At 48.0% G+C, this 21,795-nt stretch overlaps 3 protein-coding genes and 1 pseudogene across 9 annotated transcripts in view; 2 read left to right on the forward strand and 2 right to left on the reverse strand.

The window, feature by feature from the left end:
• The window catches only part of LOC125686094 (zinc finger protein 501-like), a 474,399-nt gene that overhangs the window by 106,987 nt on the left and 345,617 nt on the right, over positions 1-21,795 (forward strand). The window lies entirely within an intron of this gene.
• Positions 1-21,795, reverse strand: part of LOC125686101 (zinc finger protein 664-like) — a 186,064-nt gene that overhangs the window by 88,979 nt on the left and 75,290 nt on the right. The window lies entirely within an intron of this gene.
• LOC125686103 (zinc finger protein 239-like) overlaps positions 1-21,795 on the forward strand; it is a 208,912-nt gene that overhangs the window by 52,060 nt on the left and 135,057 nt on the right. The gene's annotated exons all lie outside the window — the stretch shown is intronic.
• LOC125686100 (zinc finger protein 660-like) overlaps positions 3,393-21,795 on the reverse strand; it is a 65,039-nt pseudogene continuing 46,636 nt past the window's right edge.

The following is a 21,795-nucleotide window of genomic DNA, read 5'->3' on the forward strand; positions in this document are numbered from 1 at the left end:
GGGCTACTGATGGACTCTGACTGAGCAAGCAGGGCACATGTGTGCTGGAGAGCAAGCTGTCTGGATTGATTACCAGGGCTTTAATCTAGGTCAAATAAGGCAAGGGAGAGGAATTCAAAGTGGTAGAGAAGGGCTGAGGGATGTTGTCACTGTTGGAGATTGCAGGGAATAACCTCTGAGCTGTCCCATAGGATCATGCAGGGACTCCTCAGAGAAGGTCATGTTGCCAATACCCCATCCAAAATCTTCGTGAGACCCTCTAGGGGTAACTGCACCTGCTGCTTCCCTGCAGTGCCTGTAGACCAGTGAGTGTAGCATGGGAAATGAACAGGATGAGCTGGAGATCTGTGTACAGACCTTACAAGTGATTCTTTCTGCACAAGCTGGCAGCTCAGCACTCACCTCCAATGGTAGTGCTGTTTTGCCTGAGACACCCAATAGGACTCTGATCAGTCCATGCTGTTGTGTCACAAGGAACAACTAGTGAGACTGCAGAACCATCAGAGTAAGGCAATGCCAGGGTGAGTGCGAGTGCAGGAGTCGAGGTGAGTGTCTGCAGCCTGCAGGAAAAAAAGCCAAGTGTAGGACTGCATGGAACAGCCTCTGGTGGAGATGGCCAACAGCACTGGCAAGGCTGAGGAGATCTGACAAAAAACCAAGGTCTTTGTCCTCTAGGATGTGGCAGCTGTGTCTGCTTCTGAGGCTCAGGTGGGCACACATTGTCCTTGTGACACGGTGGCCTTCTTGCCTCCTTACAACTCTGTAGGGAGGCCAGTAGGTGTCCCATCATTCTCGCTCACAGAACAATCCACACCCACGTCAAACTGACCTTGCAAAAACCTTGGGACATCTGTGAGAGACGTGACCACCCTTCTCAGAGGCTGCAGCTATGGCCCTACCCTTCTGCTGCATCAGACATATCAAGGGCTTTCCTCAGCTTGAAAGTACCTGCACAGGGCCTTTGCGTGCTGGGAATCACAACCTCCAATTATCTGCTCTAAAATGACTTTATTGGTAATGGCTCTACCGGGACCAAATAACACTCCAACACTCTCCAACATTTCTGGACAGCATTTTGACTGCACCTTCATCATTTGGTTGCTGCAGTCTTCTCTCAGTACCTGAAGTTCATGGACACCACATTCGCTGTGGGCTCATTACAGTGCAGAAAGACCTAACAAGGCATTTCCCACAAGTCTTCAAGACTAGAACTGTTCATGAGGGAGGTCTCAGTGTTGTAGACAAAGTTTTCCAGGAGCACTGTCCAAAAAAGGAGTTGTCATATTTAAGGGTATTTTTATTACAGCAGACACAGAGATGTCAGTGAGTGCAGCACAACCCCTGTGACACAGATGGCAGCTCTGTCAGGGAGAGGGAGATACCGCCAGCATGGGGATAGCATTGTGGGGATGCAAGAGGGAAATGTAGACAGTGAGAGCTGATAAGTGGATAGTGACTGCACCAGACAAAGATGGGAATTAATGTAGATGGAGGAGAAAGGGGATTCCACAACCCCCCTGGGCAGCCTGTTCCAGTGCTCCGAACATAAGCTGCAGCATAGGAAGTTCCAAACGAATGTGCGCAAGAACTTCTTGAGATGAGCTGATGGAGCACTGGAAACAGGCTGCTCAGAGAGGTTGTGGAGTCTCCTTCTCTGGAGATATTCAAGACCTGCCTGGATGCCGACCTGTGTGACCTGGTGTAGGGAACCTGCTTTGGCAGGGGGGTTGGTCTCGATGATCTCTAGAGGTCCTTTCCAACCCCTACAGTTCTGTGATTCTGTGATGATACCTGCAAAGATAAGCATGCACACAGATACTGCCCTGCAAACAGGCATTTTCCTGACAGGCAAAAATGGGTGCAATGACTTTTGGGTGGCGAGTGTGACAGCAGAAAGGAAAAGAAGGAAAAGACACAAGACTTGTAAACAGTAGGCCAATAGACACCAATAGAAGGCCTGTTTTTCTCCCTCCAGGTTGGAAAAAGCCTTCCCAAAAGCAAGCAGTGGGCTGGAGGAGGCACCAAAATCAAACCCTCCATGTACCTTTCCCTCTCCTCATTCCACGTGCTGACATTTTAAGAACCAAAGACGACAGTGAAGAAAGCTCCAGAACAACTCAGCTAATTTACTCATCCCTTCCCCTTTCCACTACAGATGATTCTCAGAAAACCTCCAAGAGCCACGTTACTGCTCTCCTCACCCTTCTCTCCTGCTCCTGGGTGGATGTGTGAGTATCTCCCACATGACTTCAACAGTCACATATAATCAGATCAGTTGGCCGTGAAAACCACGCAGCTCATTGGCTGTGTGCTACAACCCCTAAATTGCTGGGAATCCAGTGACCCATTAGGACAAGAGAGGCTGATCTTGAGATACTCCTTTAAAGAATTAAGAATAATTAATTGGTACCATCGTCCTGGCTGAGTGGCTTATAGTAGACTCCCACAGTGACGTCCTCTTTAGTTTTCCTTGACCCTTAATCCATACCCAGAGGCTTTCAACCATGTCATTACTAACTCTAAGCTCCATTCCATCCAGCCCACCCATACACACAGCAGCCCCATCCCATCTCACCTGCCCTGCATCTCCAGCCTGCAGAGCCCAGAGCCATCCATCACACACAGCACACCCGTCACAGGACCATTCCCACCACCTCTCACTCATGCTGATGATGCTGCAGCACACAGGGCCTCCAACTTTGGATGCCAGTGCGAAAAACCAGTAACAGCTAACAGCCTTGCACATGGGCACCTGGGGGGCTGGTTGTTCCCTTGGGAGCTCTGTCTGTGCCTGTGTCGATTCCATGAGTGCAGAGGTGACCTATGACACAGAGGGCAGAGCTTTCTGTGGGATGGATGCAACTACTAGAATTCACCAAGACAAAACCTCCAAAGTGAACATCCACACCGAGAATGGAAGTCCCCCTCCTTTTCTACCACCGCAAGGAAAACAAACCGTTGTGGAATCAGAAATGCTCCTGTTCCTGCAGTTGGGGCACTGCAGTCACAACTCTGCAAGGGTTCATGTCTGCAACAGAAGGACTTTCCCCAGAGCAGAGGAAAAGATGAGAAGTTCAGAGGGAGATGAGTTTTCTAATTTTTAATGCGACTAAACAAACCATGGGGGGAAAACCGCCATTGCAATGTTTTTTTTCCGGGGAAAAAAAATGGAAAAAAAGCTTCACTGGTGCACCAAAATCGAACTCCACTTCCTGCCAACTGCATTCCAAGCACTGCAGCTTTAGCTGAGCACAACAAAAGTGAAGGCTCTGCTGCAGGAGACTTTGGATACACATTCCCAAGGTCAAAATAAAAACCTTCAAGGTCAAAAGGGATCACTTACAAGGCAGGCACACGCTGGAGCGCACTCTGACATCTCTGTGCAGTGTGGACGAGCTGCTTGTGCAACTTATGGGTTTGCACTGCCCTCTGCACCCACCTGCATCCATAAATTTGGGGTGGTGCCTTTGGAAAAACCAGTTCAGTTTTTTGTAGATTTATTGGAGACAAACATGGCTTGGTGTCACACAGCAGCTCTGAGCTCTTGATACAAGCATTTGAGAACAGCAGTACAAGCAGTGTGCAGTACGTTGGTTTACAAAGGATGACTGGGTTGTGTGAAAGAAATGCATTCCCAAAAGCAATCACTGGGCTGGAGGAGGCACCAAAACCAAATCCTGCTTGCACCTTTCCCTCTCCACATTCCACACGCTGACATTTATTTTAAGAACAAAATACAAGACAACAGTGAAGAAAGCTCCAGAACAAGTCAGCTACTTGGTATTCACCCTGTTCCCTTTCCTCTACAGATGATTCTCAGAAAACATCCAAGAGACATGTTACTGCTCTCCTGACCCTTCTCTCAGATTCATCAGAGCACTCACAAAGTACTGAGAGCAACACATGCACACAGACACACAGAACATCCCTACACAGATGCCTCTCCTTAGGAAACGGCATCAAAAAGCTGCTGGCAGGAAGACAGAAGAGGAAAGCAGGATTTGGGTAGCAAGGAGAGGCCATCTGAAGCTCCTGGGTTAAATCCTGGGTTAAATTTTGCAGAGGGTGGCAGTGATGCCATCTCCTTTGCAAACTCCTCCTGTGTGGGGAAAAGCATCTGGGTCTCCCTCATCCTTGGGCTCACCAAAATTCTTAAGGTCTCTCTGTAGGGGGTTTCCCCATGGGAAAGCAGGTGTCAGCCCAGACAGAAATTTCCTGCACCAGAGACACATGCAGGGCCTCTTTATCACATGCATGGGGCAATGTTTAATGACGACTGAGCTCTGGATGAAGCTCTTCCTGCAGTGCAGGCATTTCCATGGTCTCTGCACTGAGTGGATCCACAGGTAAAAGCTCTGTCCACACATGGGACATTTGTAGCACTTCTTCCATGAGTGCCATCTCCTGTGTGTGAGGAGCTCTGCACCGTGCACAAAGCCCTTCTCACACTCGAGGCATTTCTAAGGCTTCCTGCCACGTGAACTCACTGGTGCAGGGATGGATTGGACTCCACCCAAGCGCAGACACTCTGGTACCTCAGCAGGTTTGAGCTGTGGCCAAAGCTCTTCTTGCGGGCTTCTCATTGGATCCACTGGTGTGTGATGAGCTCCCAGCCCTGCATAGACCTCTTCCTGCAGTCAAGGCACTCACTGGGACTCTCCTCTTGGGTTGGTTCTCTGGCGTCTACTGAGGGTTGAGCTCCAGATGAAGCCCTTCCCACACTGCCTGCAGACAGGATTTCTTCTTTCCTGGTGACATATCAGCCCAGCTGAGGTTTCCTTTGTGCTGCCCCACAGCACAGGAGTTTCTACAGGGGAGGTAAGAGGTGATTCTCCTTGCACACAGCCCTGGCAGAAACGTGCCACCTGGCAGAGTGAGGAAGACTGTTAAGCAAAACAGACCTGGCTGGCCTGAAAGGGTCAAACAGGGAACACGCGGCCCCTCCTGAAAGGGAAGGACTGCCATGTGAAACTAGCAAGCATAAGCTACAGCTTCTTTGTTCCGTGACCAAGAGCAGAACATGTTCTGTGGAGAGAACGCCTTTTGATCACTGTACTGATCATAATACAAAGAGCTAATTAAGTAATGATGTATTGCTGTCAGCCACATGAATGTTATCTGATTTAAGTATTGTATACTCCTGTAGCTAAAAGATATAAAAACCCTGTAACAACAATAAACTTTGCTTCTTGCGCCACCAGAGCCTAAGCCCGTCTGTCCCAGGCGTCTTGAGCTGGTCTCCGTCAGCAGAGGGTTTCCAGTGGCTGTGACACATCTGGATTCTCCTTTGTATGGCCACTCAACACAGCAACTGCAGCTGGAGGAGAGCAATATGCATTATTCTCATGCAACGAAGAAGAAAGAGGATTGAGTTTGGCCACAGAGCTCTTCCTCTACTGAAGAGATTTGTAAGGTTCATCACCACACAAAGCCACAGGTGGTCTCCATGCCGTGGCTCTGGCTGAAGTTCTTCTAATGCTCTGCAGGCTCTGTATCTTGTGTGGCTGTGTTGGTAGGTAATGAGGCTGGAACTGCTTTTGAAGGTTCCCCGTATCTTGTGATTCTTCTACAGCCTGCATGTGCTGTGGATGTGCTTGTGGGTGTTGAGATTAGACCTCCTTTTGAATCTCTTCTCACATACAGAACACTTATAGGATCTCTCTCCTGTGTGGATGGTCTGGTGGCGTTTCACAGAATCATAGAATCACCAAGGTTGGAAAAGACCTAAAAGATCATCCAGTCCAACCGTACACCTATTACCAATAGCTCCCACCAAACCATGTCCCTCAACACAACATCCATTTTTTCTTGAACCCCCAGGGTCGGTGACTCCACTACCTCCCTTGGCTGTCCATTCCAGTTTCAATTCAGAACTGCTTTTGAAGCTCTTCCCACACTCGGGACATTTATAGGGTCTCTCTCCTGTGTGAATGCACTGGTGGTAGGTTAGGTGGGAACTAAGTGTGGGAGTGAGTGCTTTAGAAATTCCTCCCACACTCAGCACTTGTAGGGTTTTTCACCTGTGTGGATGAGCTGATGCAACTTCAGTTCAGAACTGCTTGTGAATTTCTTCTAACACTCAGGACTTTTGTAAGGTCTCTCCCCTGTGTGGATGCTCTGGTGCCTCTTTAAATCAGCACTGATGGGGAAGCTCTTCCCACACTCAGAGCACTTGTAGGGTTTTTCACCTGTGTGGATGCGATGGTGCGACTTCAATTCAAAACGGCTTCTGAAGCTCTTCTCACACTCCGGACATTTGTAAGGTCTCTCCCCTGTGTGGATGCGCTGGTGCCTCTTTAAAACAGAACTGCGTGTGAAGCTCTTCCCACACTCCAAGCACTTGTGCGGTTTTTCACCTGTGTGGATGCGCTGGTGCCTCTTTAAATCAGAACGACATGTGTAGCTCTTCCCACACTCAGAGCACTTGTAGGGTCTCTCCCCTGTGTGTATGCGCTGGTGCAGCTTCAATTCAGAACTGCATCTATAGCTCTTCCCACACTCAGGACACTGAAATGGTTGCTGTCCTGTGTGGATGCGCCTGTGCAGCTTCAATTCAGAACTCCTTGTGAAGCTCTTCCCACACTCAGAGCACTTGCAGGGTCTCTCTCCTGTGTGGACACGCTGGTGGACAATGAGGAGGGATCTCCATTTGAAGCTCTTCCCACAATCAGAGCACTTGTATGGCCTCATTGCTGAGCGCATGCACTGGTGGTTATCAACGCTGGAATCTTTTTTAAAGCTATTTCCACACTCAGTGCATGAATTCTGCTTTTTCTGCTGGCTCACATCCTTGCTCCTGGGTTCTTCAGGCTCATTTTGACCTACGTTGAAGTCCAACGGGCTCCTCCCTGTCTTTAACATACGCTTTCCCAGTGGCTCCATGATGTGCTCACCCTGACCTTGCTCCAGGCCTCCTTGGACATCCCTTCTGATTTCTTCCACACAGACACCACCCCACCGCCTTTCAGCCACACCACTTTCCTGCAGGTCCTCCAGCATATCTGTAATCCCAGTTCCTGCTGGATGACAGGAAATCCAGAAATAGCACACAGTGCCCAAAATGAAACACACACAGAAATGGCTTTTCCAGACCCAACCTCCTCCTTCCCTCCACCACCTCACCTGGGCTGAGGTCTCCTGGCACAGCCTCAGGGCTACGCACATCTGGGATCCAGGGCTCTTCCCCTCCTTCAAGCAGGGAGATCAGCACAGGTTTGGAGGCTGGAAGTGGAGCTTTAATGAGAGAAACAGGAGAGATGAGAACAATTCGTAGAATCATAGAATTGTAGAATCACAAAGTTGGAAACAACCTGCAAGATCATCCAGTCCAACCACCCTCCCATTCCTATGAGTACCACAGGCTACTAAACCACATCTCATAGCTCCTCATCCAGGCAGCTCTTGAACACTGCCAGGGATGGAGACTCCACCACCTCCCTGGGCAGGCCATTCTAGTGCCTGACCACCCTCTCAGAGAAAGTTTCTCCTAATGTCCAACCTAAACCTCCTCTGGTACAACTTCTGCCCACTTCCTCAGGCCCTACTATTTGCTTGGGAGAAGAGGCCAGACCCTTTTTCATCACAACCTCCCTTCAGGAAGTTGTAAAGTGCAATGAGGTCTCCCCTGAGCTCCTCTTCTCCAGAGTGAACAATCCCAGCTCCTTCAGCCGCTCCTCATAAGACTTGTGCTCCAGACCCCTCACCAGTTTTGTTGCCCTTCTCTGGACACGCTCCAGGGCCTCAATGTTATACATATATATAACATATATACAATGTTATATATATATAATGTAACTCTTATAGTGAGGGGCCCAAAACTGAACACAGTACTTGAGGTTTGGCCTCACCAGTGCTGAGTACAGGGGGACGATTACCTCCCTGCTCCTGCTGGCTATTTCTATTCCACTATTTCTAATGCAGGCCAGGATGCCGTTGGTCCTCTTGGCCACCTGGGCACACTGTTGGCTCATGTTCAGCCGAGCATCAACCAACACCCCCAGGTCCTTCTCTTCTTCACACTCATCCAGCCACTCATCCCCAAGCCTATAGCGCTGCATGGGGTTATTGTGGCCAAAGTGCAGGACCCAACACTTGGCCTTGTTAAACCTCATCCCATTCACCTCGGCCCAGCGATCCAGCTTATCTACATCCCTCTACAGGGCCTCCCTACCATCAGGCATATCGACACCACCTCCCACCCTGGTGTCATCTGCAAACTTACTCAGGGTACACTCAACCCCTTCATCTAAGTCATCAGTGACGATATTAAACACGATGGGCCCCAGCACTGACCCCTGGGGGAAACCACTTGAAACAGGTCACCAGCTGGACTTAACTCCATTGACCACCACCCGTTGAGCATGGCCCTCCAGCCAGTTCCTTATCCAACGGAGGGTAAAACTGTCCAAGCCACAGGCAGCCAGTTTCTGCAGCAGGACACTGTGAGAGACCATGTCAAAGGCTTTGCTGAAGTCTAGGTAGACTACATCAACAGCCTTTCCCTCATCTACCAGTCTGGTCACCCAGTCGTAGAAGGAGATGAGGTTGGTCAAACACGACCTGCTTTTCATGAACCCATGCTGGCTGGGCCTAATCCTGTGGATGTCACGCACGAGCTGTGATCTTTCCCAGGAGGATTTGTTCCATGACCTTCCCTGGCACTGATGTCAGGCTAACAGGCCAGTAGATTCCCGGATCCTCCTTATGGCCCTTCTTGTAGATGGGAGTCACATCAGCAAGCCTCCAACCCTCTGGAACCTCTCCAGTCAACCAGGAGCACAGGTAGATAGCCGAGAGCATCTTAGCAATCCCCCCCGCGTTCCATCATTCCATCATTCTGGCACAGTGCCTGTTCAAAAGCTCCACCCTGTGTTCCCCTCCCCAGGGAGAAATCACACTTTGGGCCTGAATGACATTGGGTCCACAGCTTCCTGTGGAGCAAAGAATGCTTTTACAACTCTGAAAATTAGGAAGGGATATTATCTTTAAAATTAACTTGAGAACAGTTTGTTTATTTTCTGACAGTATATCAATGACCAAGGCAACAAAATGTTTATGGCAATTGAATGCAAAATCCTACATCGTAAAGGAGTAAGCAGGGAGTCATCTGTTAGCTGGAGCTGGTGGCATGACGTAAAGCACCAACAGAAGGGCTGGTTTTTTCCTTACTGGCTGATGCCTGCTTGCCAAAACTGACTCTGGGGTGTTTATGAGTCTGCTGTGCATACTAATCCCTCCTGCTACTCATACTTCTCAGTATTTCCTTTGTTGCTGTTGCTGTTATCAATATGTAACTGCATGGCAATTTTACTAGCTCCAGCCTGCAGAGGCTCATTCTGCACAGCCATAGGTGCCCTAATGAGGAGGAAAGGCAGCAAAGCCCTCACCCAGAGAGGCCACGCACTGGTACGTCTCCAGCATCATGTCCCGGTACAGCGCTCGCTGCGCAGGGTCCAGCAGCGCCCACTCCTCCCTGCTGAAATACACGGCCACCTCCGCAAAGCTCACGGGCTCCTGCAAGCAAAGAGGCTCCTTGCTGGGAACAGCCAAGGCCCAGGGAAGCAGCTCAAACAGGACACAAACTCCTGTCCCAGCCGCTTCTCTGGCCCCAGCACACACATGCTGGCTGAGGCCACCTCCCTCTCCCCCTGCATTCACATCCCTCACCCCTCAGCCTCTCCTGCCTGCTTCCCCCAGCCCCTACCTGAGATGGATGCGCGGTGGCCATCTGCTGCTCTCCTGCAGCTGAGATGATCACGGCTGGAAGGCAGAAGTTGAACTGGAGCCTGCAGGGACAAGAGAAATGGCAGGGGAGCTGTGAGGGAACGCAGCAGTCCCTGTCCCAGCCCAGCCCTCCACATCCCATTTGCAGGGCACTGCCTGGGGGATGGCACAGCAGGCCTTGCACAGGAAGACATTCAGCAACAGCACTGGTAACGCTCTGCCTAAAGCTGATTACAAATCACAAAGCTGACTCAGACTGGGTGGCACAAAGAACTGACACCCGGTTCAACAGCTGAGGGTACATGGACTGTATGCCTAAAGACAATGCATAGCAAGGAGGCAGTCATCTTACCCCTAAACAGGGAGCAGCCCAAGTGCCACTTGAGCTCTCCTGCACAGCAAAGGGCTGCTCGACAGGATCTCCCCACAATCAGGGATGTCTCTCAAGGTCACACCTGTACAGAGATCCCACTCAAGGTTGATGTCAAGACACCTTGCTGACACAGGTCTTCTGTAAGAGACCCAGGGTTCGTTTGGAGCTTTGTGAGCTTCTCTAAGGTGATGTGTTACAGTGAAGGTCTCAAGGTAATCACACAATCATAGAATGGCCTGGGTTGAAAAGGTCCTCAATGACCATCTTGTTTCAACCCTCCTGCTATGTGCAGGGTCACCATCTACTACACCAGGCTGCCCTGAGCCACATCCAGCCTGGCCTCGATTGCATCCAGGGATAGGACATCTATGACCTCCCTGGGCAAGATCTTGCAGTGTGTCTCCACTCTGACTGCAAAACTTCTGCTGACTATCTAACCTAAATCTCCTTTGTCTCAATTTAAAACCATTCCCCCTTGTCCCATCACTATACACGCTCGTAAAAAGCCGTTCTCCCGCTAGTTTATGCTTTTCTTTCACGTACTGGAAGGCCACAATGTGGTCTCCCTGGAGCCTTCCCTTCTCCCGTTAAACAAGCCCAGTTCCTCCATTGCGCCAAGAATGCTTCGGCGGCTAAATTTCCCTCCTCTCCCACCAGGGGGCGCCTCTTCCCATTCAGCTCCGCACGCACACCGCGCTCACGTCACGGCGCGGTTCTCAGCACCGTGCGCCCTTTGCACGAGGCAGCCTGGGCTGCACTTTACTGATGTGCTGCTCGGGCGCGTTCTCAACGTGTGCTCCAGTCAACCCAAAGCTTTTCAGCCTCTATTACACAGCCCAGTGCCGGGGCTGGCGCAGATGTTGGACGTGCTCAGGGTCCAAAACTGTGCGCTGAAGGCAACTGCAGCTGCCGGGACAGCCTGAACAAAAGCCTTGGGAGGGGTTTGCACAATCCCCAGGTGAGCCATCAGCCCAGCGCTAAGAACACAAAAGGTAACTCTGAAAGGACCGCTAGAGGCACATGTTGCCTACTGGGCCCCCGAAGGGAAACTGCGGGCTGCCGGGAAGGGGGAGGGGAGTGGAAATTCCCCCCTGTAGGCTTCACATTCAGACACTCAAAAGGAAGCATCGGGGAGTTTAAAGCTTACATCAATGCATACGTGCAGAGCTGCAGCGCGAGGTATTTCGTGTCTCCCGTGGCCCAGAGAGAGAAACGCAGTCCCAGCTGGGCTGTGTTACAGAGAGCCGACGGGGCAGCAGAGCACGCTGAGCTCCTCTGCTCACTTCCTCGCTGTCCCAGCTCCAACCCCTTCCTGCGGCCCTCGGAGCCCAACCTGGGCTGCAACACGCCTATTAACTTCTGATCCCCTCGTTGCAGCCCGTCTGCTCCAGCAAACCCGCTGTGCTGGGCAGGAGCTGGAGCCGGGACTGGGCTCCCGCCTGGGCTACAGCAGTGCCGGTTCCGCCCCGCCCGGTGACGCTCCCCGCTACCCTCCCGCTGCTGCTGGCAGGGGGCAGGAAGCGTGCGCTCCTCTGCCCGAGCCGCGAAGGGCTCCTACCTTGGGTGCGGAGCAGGCTGCTCCCGCCTCTGGTGCAGGCAACCGGGCTCCTGGGAGTCGCGGAGAGCAGAGGATGCCGAGTGCCCTCAGCCCGGAGCTGGCCGCAGCACGGCCTCGCTGCTCCTCCTGCCACCGCGGTGCTGCCCGGACGGCTTCCAGCCAGGCTCTGGCCGCTTCGGCACAGCCTCAGGTCCAGGCAGCAATTCCCACAGCGAGCACACCCCGAGCCGGCTGCCAGGCCTTGGGCAGTTTCACAGCTCGTTCTCATGGCACATCTGCACCCGGGGGAGGGAGGGGGAGAGCGGGGGAGGGGGAGAGGGGGGGTGGCGAGGTGGGGGGAGCGGGGGAGGCGTGCAGGGCTGGGAGGAGTGGGGGGGGGGGGGAGGGATGGGGGCTGCGTTTTGTTACGCTAATGAAGCATCCCTTTCTGTTGGGTCTCTTTGCTTCCTTTGGTTATGCTCTGTGTTATACATGGGCCGGCTCTGCTGTTTGCTGCTGTAGATCTACAGGTTTTAAGGTCAGCAAGAAGGTACTGCCCTCGGGTTAACCGGGGGTTTGTGTCTGGGGAAGAGTGCTTCCTGTTCTATTGCATTTTCTGTGGGGCAAAAGTGGGCTCCTAGTTTCATTTGGCAATGTTTAAACTCTACGCATCTTTGTGAGAATCAAGTGTTGTTTCTGCATTAGAATTGGATAATATTATTTTTATTTTATGATCTCCGCTATCATAGTTCCCAGGAACACACTGTATGTATGTGTATATATGTACATTTTGTCATACACACTGCAAGAATATCCTGCACGAGAGCAAACCAGAGAACAAGTCATGGCAGCCCGAGGAAGCGCCTGACATTGGGAAGGCCTGACATCATCCCCCAGTGCTCTCTGTTTAACGATGATGACTTTAAAGAAAATCACCATATCAAAGCAAGGAGAGCACCGAGACATCTTGGAGACAACAGGATGACTACTGACTGGCACCAGATAACAAATAAATTAACAAGTAAATAGCAAATGTAAAACCTTCTGATAAGATTGTGAACCTGGAGTACCCAGCCATTGGGGAAACAGGGGAGGGGGGAGGCAAGGGGGAGAAAACAGGGTATAAAGGCTGTCATGTTGTGTCCATAGGCGCGCTCCTACTTGCGGGACGCCCGCCATTGCAATCGCGAATAAATTCTGCTTTTATCAGAGATACCGTCCTGACAAAAATTACTTGGTTTATTTCCAACAATTTGGGGGCTCGTCCGGGATTATTATCGCCTCTTTGAGAGTTTCCCTACTGCCCTGCACAGGATAGGTGCACCCCGCTGATTTCAGCGGTCCTGTCTGGGTGCTGAGGTGACTCCTTGGTACGGCCGATAAAAAACCGAGACTGTTTCATAGAGGACGGACTCTGTAAAAGCCAAGGGGCAGGCAGGCACGGGTGTTGGCCATTGCGACCCGGTAACTTCGTGCACGGACCAAGGTAAGGGGATTTAACTCTTTCCTTGGGGGTCGGTTGAGACTCTTTGTGTGTGACTGAGACGCGCTGTCAGTGCGAAGCGAGTTCACGGAGTCCCGACCTGTGGTTCCGCTGTCCCGCGAGGGGCACGGCCAGGGACGGACAAAGCGGCTGTGTTGGTGAAAGGAAGAGTCTCGGGAGGGAACTGTTGGTGTGCGGTACCCTGTGCACTTGACGAAGTGCCAGCAGTACACCCCTATTAATCCGAGATAGGAGTGTAGTACTCCTGAGGGATTGGGCCCAAAATCCGAGAATCAGAGTGTGGTAACCTGTGAGCTGGGGAATTCACAGTAGCATTCTGGAGGGATGGGTAATAGGAGTTCCCGAGAGCAGGGGAAAAAGGTCCCCGGAATGGTGCCTAGAGAGAGCCAGCCCCTTGGGAGAAGTGCTTCAAAATTGGAAAATAATCCCAAAACTAGGAAAAGAACAGGGAAAAGATGTTTAAATACTGTATACAGTAGAGAGCCACTACAGGGAAAATCATTATTTTGACCAAAATAGGAGTCTGACGAAAATTGGGCCTATCAGACTTTGTATTTATATGTCAACAGTAAGACTCCTTTTTCTGAAACAGAATTGGCTTAGGTCGCTTAATGAGTGCAAGGAGTAAAGAAATGTTCCTTGCGAGGAGTCCAAGTTCAAAGGAAATGGGAAAGAGAAGCAGAAAGATCATAAATGGGATCCCTTAGATAACTTCCCCCCCTTTAATTTCTAAAGCAGTGCAATTTTTAAAGCGGCGGTGACCTCTCCAGAGGAGGAGAGTGTGTGCTGCTGATCTGTGCAGGGTCCTGGAGAGAGGATGCGCTCTCAATTACTGAGGGAGTTGGAGTAATGCGAATGGGACCTGGAGAGTTTTCCTTTCTCTAATACTAACCTTACTAATACTTCACTTTGTCCTCTTAAGGCAGTCTTAGGTCAAAGGAAAAAAAAAAAAAAGGTGCGGTAATGCTTGCTGTTTTTACTAGAAGAGAAGTTAGGAGTTGCAAGAAAAATTCCTTAACTGAGGATCCTATAAGTGTAGCAGAACAATTAGATCAATTTCTAGGGCCTAATTTGTACTCATGGATGGAAATGATGTTTATCATTGATATGTTGTTTATTGGAGAAGGAGGTTGGCAGCTCTGCAAGTGTGGGAAATGAATACAGAGGGAAGGTTGAGCTCTGGAGGAAGGCAGAGAGAGAGGAAGGATCCTGAGGATAAATTGTACTGATTATTGTCACTGTCTTTATGATTGTTAAATGTTTATGTCCTGAAGGTGTTGTGTTATGTTATGTTGTGTACGAGGCTGTTATGGAACAAGGGGTGTCTAAAGTGATATGAGAAGACCCCCTGGGTTGTATTTTGGCTCACTGGAGAAACATTGTTGGTGAGCCAGGGGGAATATTGAATAAGAAACCAGGAACGTAAATGGACTAATGGGACCAGTTGTATAATTGAGTATCCTAATCATGAGACCAAGTGCTGGGTGTTTGTGGAAGTTGAGGAATTGTGTTGTCTGATTTGTGGATTTTGAAGGCACTGGGAGAAACTGTCTTAATGGTATGTGGAAATTATGTGGAAATGCAGCTTTTAATGGTATATGAAAATGCAGAAATGCAATTTTAATGGTATGTGGAAATTACGTGGAAATGCAGTTGTTAATGGTATGTGGAAATTATGTGGAAATGCAGTTTTAATGGTATATGAAAATGCAGAAATGCAGTTTTTAATGGGATGTGGAAATTGTGTGGAAATGCAACTTTTAATGGTATGTGGAAATTATGTGGAAATGCAGTTTTAATGGTATATGGAAATGCAGAAATGCAATTTTAATGGGATGTGGAAATTGTGTGGAAATGCAACTTTTAATGGAATGTGGAAACTGTGTGGAAATGCAACTTTTAATGGTATATGGAAATTATGTGAAAATGCAGTTTTTAATGGTATGCGGAATTGCAATTGTTTGGTATGTGGAATTGCAGTTGAGGGTACAAATAGTGGAATTGTGGAAAAACAAACAAACAAACAAAAAAAAATGGCAAAAAGGTTAAGGAAAACAGTGAGTTTGGGATGTTAGAGTTGGGCCGGCACGAGAACACATCCCCGCACACCCCCCTTACTGCGGCTTGTAAGAACAACTTGGAGTGGGAGAAAGAGCTGGGGCCGGAGCCTCCCGCTGTGATGTGAAGGGTGCAGTGCTTGTGAATGGGGATGGGACGGACATTGGAAGTGAGAATAGCCGGCATCTGCAGAGCTGGGGAAACCCGATATCCAGTGTGAGCACTGGAAGCCTGGGGAGAGAAGGGAGTGAAACTGAAATACAGTGTTAGTAATGGCTGTGATGATGAGAGTTTGGGAAGTGAAAAGGGCTTGGGAAAAACAAACTGGGGAAGACAAAGTTGAGCAAGGTTAACAGGGATGTCCTTACCTAGAAGAAGAGGTAAGGGGAGCCTGGAAGGACTCAGGGAGAGTTCCACCCTGCCAGGACTGAAAGTAGCAGGGGAAGCAGGCTGAAGAGGTTTATTGTCTGGTACCTCTGGGTGCGTCTTACTGTTACCCGTAGATGATTTTTGTAATAGTTGTAGCAGCTACTGGCAAGAGAAGTTTACTTTTTTTTGGACCAATTAAATACAGGCTAGGAGAACAAGTAGGAATATATAAATTCTTGTACATGCCAGGTTCTCCAAAACGATTATTTGGGCATGACATGTTAGAATAGTTGAATGTAGAGATTAAATTCAGTAGAGACAATTGGACCTACTTGTCAAGCAAGAGCAATGGACTGAAAATTTTAAGTCTGGCTTTAACACAAACTGGGAAAAGCAATGTTGTACTCCCAGAAGTTACGTAAATCCTACATTGGGTATACACAGGATTGCAGGCATCAGGGATACCTGGCAGAGCCAAAAATGCAGCCCAATGAAAGTTAAGTTAAAGATGGGAGCCAGCCCAACCAGGGTAAAGCAATGCCCTTTGAGGATACAAGATTGTAGGAGGATAAAAGAAATAAAAATAACTTTTTGGATTTTTGGATTACTAATTGGATAGAAATCCAAATACAACACCCAATCTTGCAAATGAAAAATTGAATGGCAAGAGCTGTAGTTTGGTACAAGGTTTGAAGGCAATTAATAGAAAAGTTGAATATATACAACACATGGTGTATATCTTTATTAACCAAGTTAAGGAATAAGTAGGTGGGTTTTACCGTTCTGGACTTGAAGTACACCTTTTTCTGCCTGGTTTTGCAAAAGAAAGTCTAAAATTATTTGCCTTTGAATAAAAAAACTCAAATATGGAGAGAAGGAAAAAAAAAAAAATAATTAAAAGTAATAATAATAATAATTCAGTTAACCTGCACAGTGATACCCAGGGTTATGAGAACAGCCCAGTGATTTTTGAGAACTGGTCAACTCGTGAGCCTGAGATTTGGGTTCACCATCTCACAGTGGAACTTTACTGCAGTACGTGGATGCTACAGTAACAAAGGACTGTGTGCAATGGACTGTGAGCTTGCTGAATTTCTTGATTTAAATGGCTATCAAGTTTCTCAACAGAAAGCACAACTGATCAAAGAGAAGGAAGCAACTTGCTGAACACCCAGAAAGCCAACGCAGAGCTGCCTCCAAGCCAGCAGTGTGCGACTGCATGGAGACTATCTGTGCCAGCTGTCAGAGCTACAGGAGGAACCTCTGGATGATGCTGAGGAGTCCTGGATTCATCGACGGAAGCAGTTTTGTGAAGACAAGGAAACCGTAAGGCAGGACATGCAGTAACTGCTACTGACAAGGTAATTGAAGCAAAACCATTACCTGTGGGGACTTCCACTCAGAAGGCTGAAATAATTGCCTTGACAAGAACCTTAAATATATGGATGGATGCTAAATATGCTTTTGGGGTGGTACCCACTCGTGGTACCATCTGGAAAGAGCAAGGATTGTTTACACACAAGGAAAACAAATTCAGCATGATGTAAATCTACCAAAGAACATCATGGCTGTTATACATTGTAAAGGACATCAGAAGAGTGACACTGTACAGGAAACTGGAAATATGATGATGGATCAGGGGGCAAAACAGGCAGCTGAAGGAAAAGAAATTGGAGAACGGCTTTAATTCCAGACGGTAAACTTGAAATACCTGAACCTTAGTCAGAACTTATAAGGTACTCTAGAAAGGATAGGAATCTAATGAAGGGAAGAGAGCAAGCTGACAGATGGGTGCAGACCCAGATGGACACACTGTTGTGCCCATTAGTATTTTATAGAATTTGGTTCTAAGGGAACATAATAAAACATGGGGGGTACAGACACCAGAAAGTAACTGTACAATCCTAGTACCAGGAACAGGGTACAAGTGGGGCATGTTGGAAAGGGAACCTTCCAGGACAACAATTGCAAATTCATTTTTTTTAAACTGCCAGGAAAAATGAGGGTTTTGAGATATGCTAGTTCTAACCAATACCCTTTCAGGGTGACCAGAAGCATTCCCTTGCAGGACCAATAGAGCCAAGAAAGTAACCAAGGTACTTTTGCAGGAGATTATTCCAAGGTTTGGGTGTCCTGCAACAATACCCTTCAACCAGGGAACTCATTTTATTGCAGAGATTGTCCAAGAGGTCAGCAAGCATTGGGAATAAATTGGCAATTGCACACAGCACACAGACCACAGGCGAGTGGTCAGGGGGAAGAAATGAACTATCTAATTAAATCACAGGTTGTAAAACTGGGACAGGAAGCTGGACTATCCTGACCACAGTTGTTGCCTTTGGCTCTCCTTAGTACCAGAACAAAACCTAGAGCCAAAGAGGGGTTAAGTCCTTTCAAAATACTGTACAGAAGGCCTTATGTTGTACAGAAGGGGATTTCTACCCAAGTAGGGAGCGAAATACTAACTGAGCATGTGATAAGTCTGCAGGAATGGCTTTGAGAAAAGGAGAAACTGGTTCTAGGAACTAGAGCCCAAGGCCTTGATATGGCTCGATAATATGTATGTAACAAATCTCTTTAAGATTCGCCCCTGGAACCAAGGTGGGTAGGTCTGTTCCAGGTGCTGCTAACATCCCACACAACAGTGAAAGCATTGTGGATACATCATACTAGAGTTAAGAAGGTCCCTCGAACACAATGAGAACTGAAATCAGCTGGACCCTTAAAATTGTGAATCTAAGGACAGAAATGTGGGCTCTTGTAACTGTTAGAAATGTTGATTTGATGAGTGCAGCATTTGATGTAAATACTTATGTATCTCTTGTGACAAACATTATTACATATCAATATTGTTTGGTATGTGGGCAAGCTAAGGATTTAAACTTTTTTCTTCTTGTTGTTCCTGATGATTTTAAGGCAAGAAATCAAACTGTTTCAGGGTTTGAGTCACTGTCCTGGTGGGTGATGATCAACAAGAATGTAGATTGGGTTAACTACATCTGTTATAATCAGTGGAGATTTACAAATTATACAAAGAGTGCAATAAAGAGAATTGCAGGACAGTTATATGCCACAAGTAGGGTGGCCTGAGAAAATAGGATCTCCTAAGATATGATAAAGGAATGTATATGTAATACTGGGTACCCGTTGTTGCACCTTCATCCCAATAACACAGCTCTGGATGACATAATAATGAAGGCATTGCAAGGGCTTGGTGCCACCCTTGGCAATGAAGTGGTAGAAAAAAAATCAGGAATAGATAATTCTGTCACTGGATGGTTGGAGTTCTGGTTTGGTAAATGGAAAGGGGTGACTGTATCCACTTTTACTTCGTTGATAGTAGCAGCAGCAGCCTTGATGGCCACTGGTTGCTGTGTTATCCTCTTTGTGAGGGGATTAGTAGAGTGATTGATAGAGCACTACTGAAGCAAGCACTAATGGAGCTATTACATTTGGATAAAATTATGGTATTAGAGGAGATGGGAGATAAAGAAAGTGAAGATGAGGGTGATGTCTATAAAAGTGAACCTTAAAAAAAAAAGAATTGCAGAAATCAACAGTGTATAAAAAAAGAAAAAGGGGGGAATTGTGAGAATCAAGTGTTGTTTCTGCATTAGAATTGGATAATATTATTTTTATTTTATGATCTCCGCTATCATAGTTCCCAGGAACACACTGTATATATGTGTATATATGTACATTTTGTCATACACACTGCAAGAATATCCTGCACGAGAGCAAACCAGAGAACAAGTCATGGCAGCCGGAGGAAGCGCCTGACATTGGGAAGGCCTGACATCATCCCCCAGTGCTCTCTGTTTAACGATGATGACTTTAAAGAAAATCACCATATCAAAGCAAGGAGAGCACCGAGACATCTTGGAGACAACAGGATGACTACTGACTGGCACCAGATAACAAATAAATTAACAAGTAAATAGCAAATGTAAAACCTTCTGATAAGATTGTGAACCTGGAGTACCCAGCCATTGGGGAAACAGGGGAGGGGGGAGGCAAGGGGGAGAAAACAGGGTATAAAGGCTGTCATGTTGTGTCCATAGGCGCGCTCCTACTTGTGGGACGCCCGCCATTGCAATCGCGAATAAATTCTGCTTTTATCAGAGATACCGTCCTGACAAAATTACTTGGTTTATTTCCAACATCTTGAAGGGTGAAGAAGCGAGGGTGCTCCCCTTGAGGGTGGATCCATAGCTGGAGGTTCGGTCATGGCGATCCTTGTGGGAGGACAACCCTTGGGAGCAGGGTCCCACTTGAGGTGGTATCCTGAGAATCGTAAGAATCTTGCAGGAGTGAGGCTATAATGTGCTCGGGAATGTAAGCTTTGAAATCCTTTGGAAAAATCATCACAACAGAAATGTATCAGGGGCATTTGCAGTTAGCTGCCAGAAAGGGGCCTGGTAGGATCATGTAACAAGTAAACGTCCAAACTGGTTTTTCATTGTCGTTATCTTTGTGATTGTTAAGGATTTCTGTTATAAAATGATTGCTTGTGTGTTGGAAATAATCCAAGTAATTTTAAACGTTTCTTGAGTATGTTTAATGGAAGCAGCATAAGCTGCGCCAAAAGATGGAAAGTGGGGCGTGTTTTCCATAAATCCCCAGGAGAGAATGGCATCACCTAGCGACGTGACGCTTGCTAGGTTATAGAAAAGGGGGGAATTGATGTGGAACATATTTCTGTAGAATTGTTTAGGAATCGTGCACTGGGTAAGGAGCTGTAGAGCAATGAAAGTCAAAACAGAGGCTTCAGGGAGGGATGTCAGAGCAGGGGGCTGAGTCATCCCTCCTAGCAGGGGTCTGGAGAAGGGGGAGGTGAGGAATGCATCCCTCTCACACTGCTCCAGGCACTCGTGCTCACTTACTGGTTCCTTGCTGTGCCACTACAGCAAGGAATAAGAGCTGCAAGCCACATACTCAGCAATTGGGGTGGAGAATATTATAATAACTTCTTGGAACCAATGAATATCCCCTCCTATGCTCATTGTCATATCAGAATAATCTACGCCTACTTTCTTAGAATCAATGGTAATATCCTCTCCTATTTTTGCATATGTGTAACTTGTCTCTATAAAGATCCTTAAACTGTCGCTTTACGGTGTGCAGGTTAGGAGAGGCTCCTCCCTCAGCATGTGTGCGTAGTGCTGTAACTCAAAATAGACCTGCTTTATAACCATTTTGTGGTTATGGAGTTGGATTTCCCACAAGTCATCCTGTTCAGGCCATGATCTGTGTTCTTCCACACATATGGAAGTTCTGCTTAGGCTTGAGTGGGACAGAAGTGAGAACACTTGGCAGAATCTGGTGAACCAAGTCCCAAACTAGACTAAGGTGGGCTTCTTTGTTAGCTTGCTTATTGGTTTTCCTTTCTTTTTTGTTTTACTTTTTTGTTCTCAAGATCAGAATCAGAAGAGGATGTGTTGACCCTCTCTGCCATAGGGATACTGGCCATTTTATTAGAAAACCATGGCTTTCTGGAAAGCTCTAATGTGAGCGGAGGAAATACTTTTGGTCATGTGTACAGCTGGGTTATCAGCAGAAAGGAAAGAGATGCGGCTGTGATCACAGCAAAGTTCAGAGGAACATCCTCTGCAGAAAGATGTGTAGAGTTTAAACATTGCCAAGTGAAACTTGGAGCCCACTTTTGGCCCACAGAAAATGCAACAGAAAAGGAAGCAGCCTTTCCCGGGCACAAACCCCCGGTTACCCCGAGGGCGGTTCCTTCTGGGTGGCCTTTAAAGTCTGTAGATCTACAGCACTGAAGAGCAGAGCCGGCCTTCGTACAGCAGAGAGCTTAACCATGCTCATGCCTTGCAGGGAAGACCGAATTGAGAAAGCAGGATAGGAAGTTGTTCGAAATAGCACTCACTTGCTCAGTGAGTAGAAACGTGACATGAGTGCCATGGGCAGCACTCAGTGAGGAAGTGACCCAGCTGCAGGGAGATGCTGCCCTCGAGAGCAGGGCAGCGGGAGATTGCCTCTTGCTGGGAGCTGCTCACAGGTGAGAGGAGTTAAAGGAATGGCAGGGTAGCAACGTGGGGATGTGTGACCACAAGGATGTGCGAATGTCCCCAGCAAAGGAAGCAAAGGGACCCAGCAGAGTGATGCTCCATTAGCGTAACAAAGCACATAGAATCATAGAATCATGTTAGAATCACAAGGTTGGAAACGACCTATAAGATCATCTAGTCCAACTGTTTCCTCATCACCTTT

Source organism: Lagopus muta, chromosome 31 (genome assembly GCF_023343835.1).
Source record: "Lagopus muta isolate bLagMut1 chromosome 31, bLagMut1 primary, whole genome shotgun sequence".
NCBI lineage: Eukaryota > Metazoa > Chordata > Aves > Galliformes > Phasianidae > Lagopus > Lagopus muta.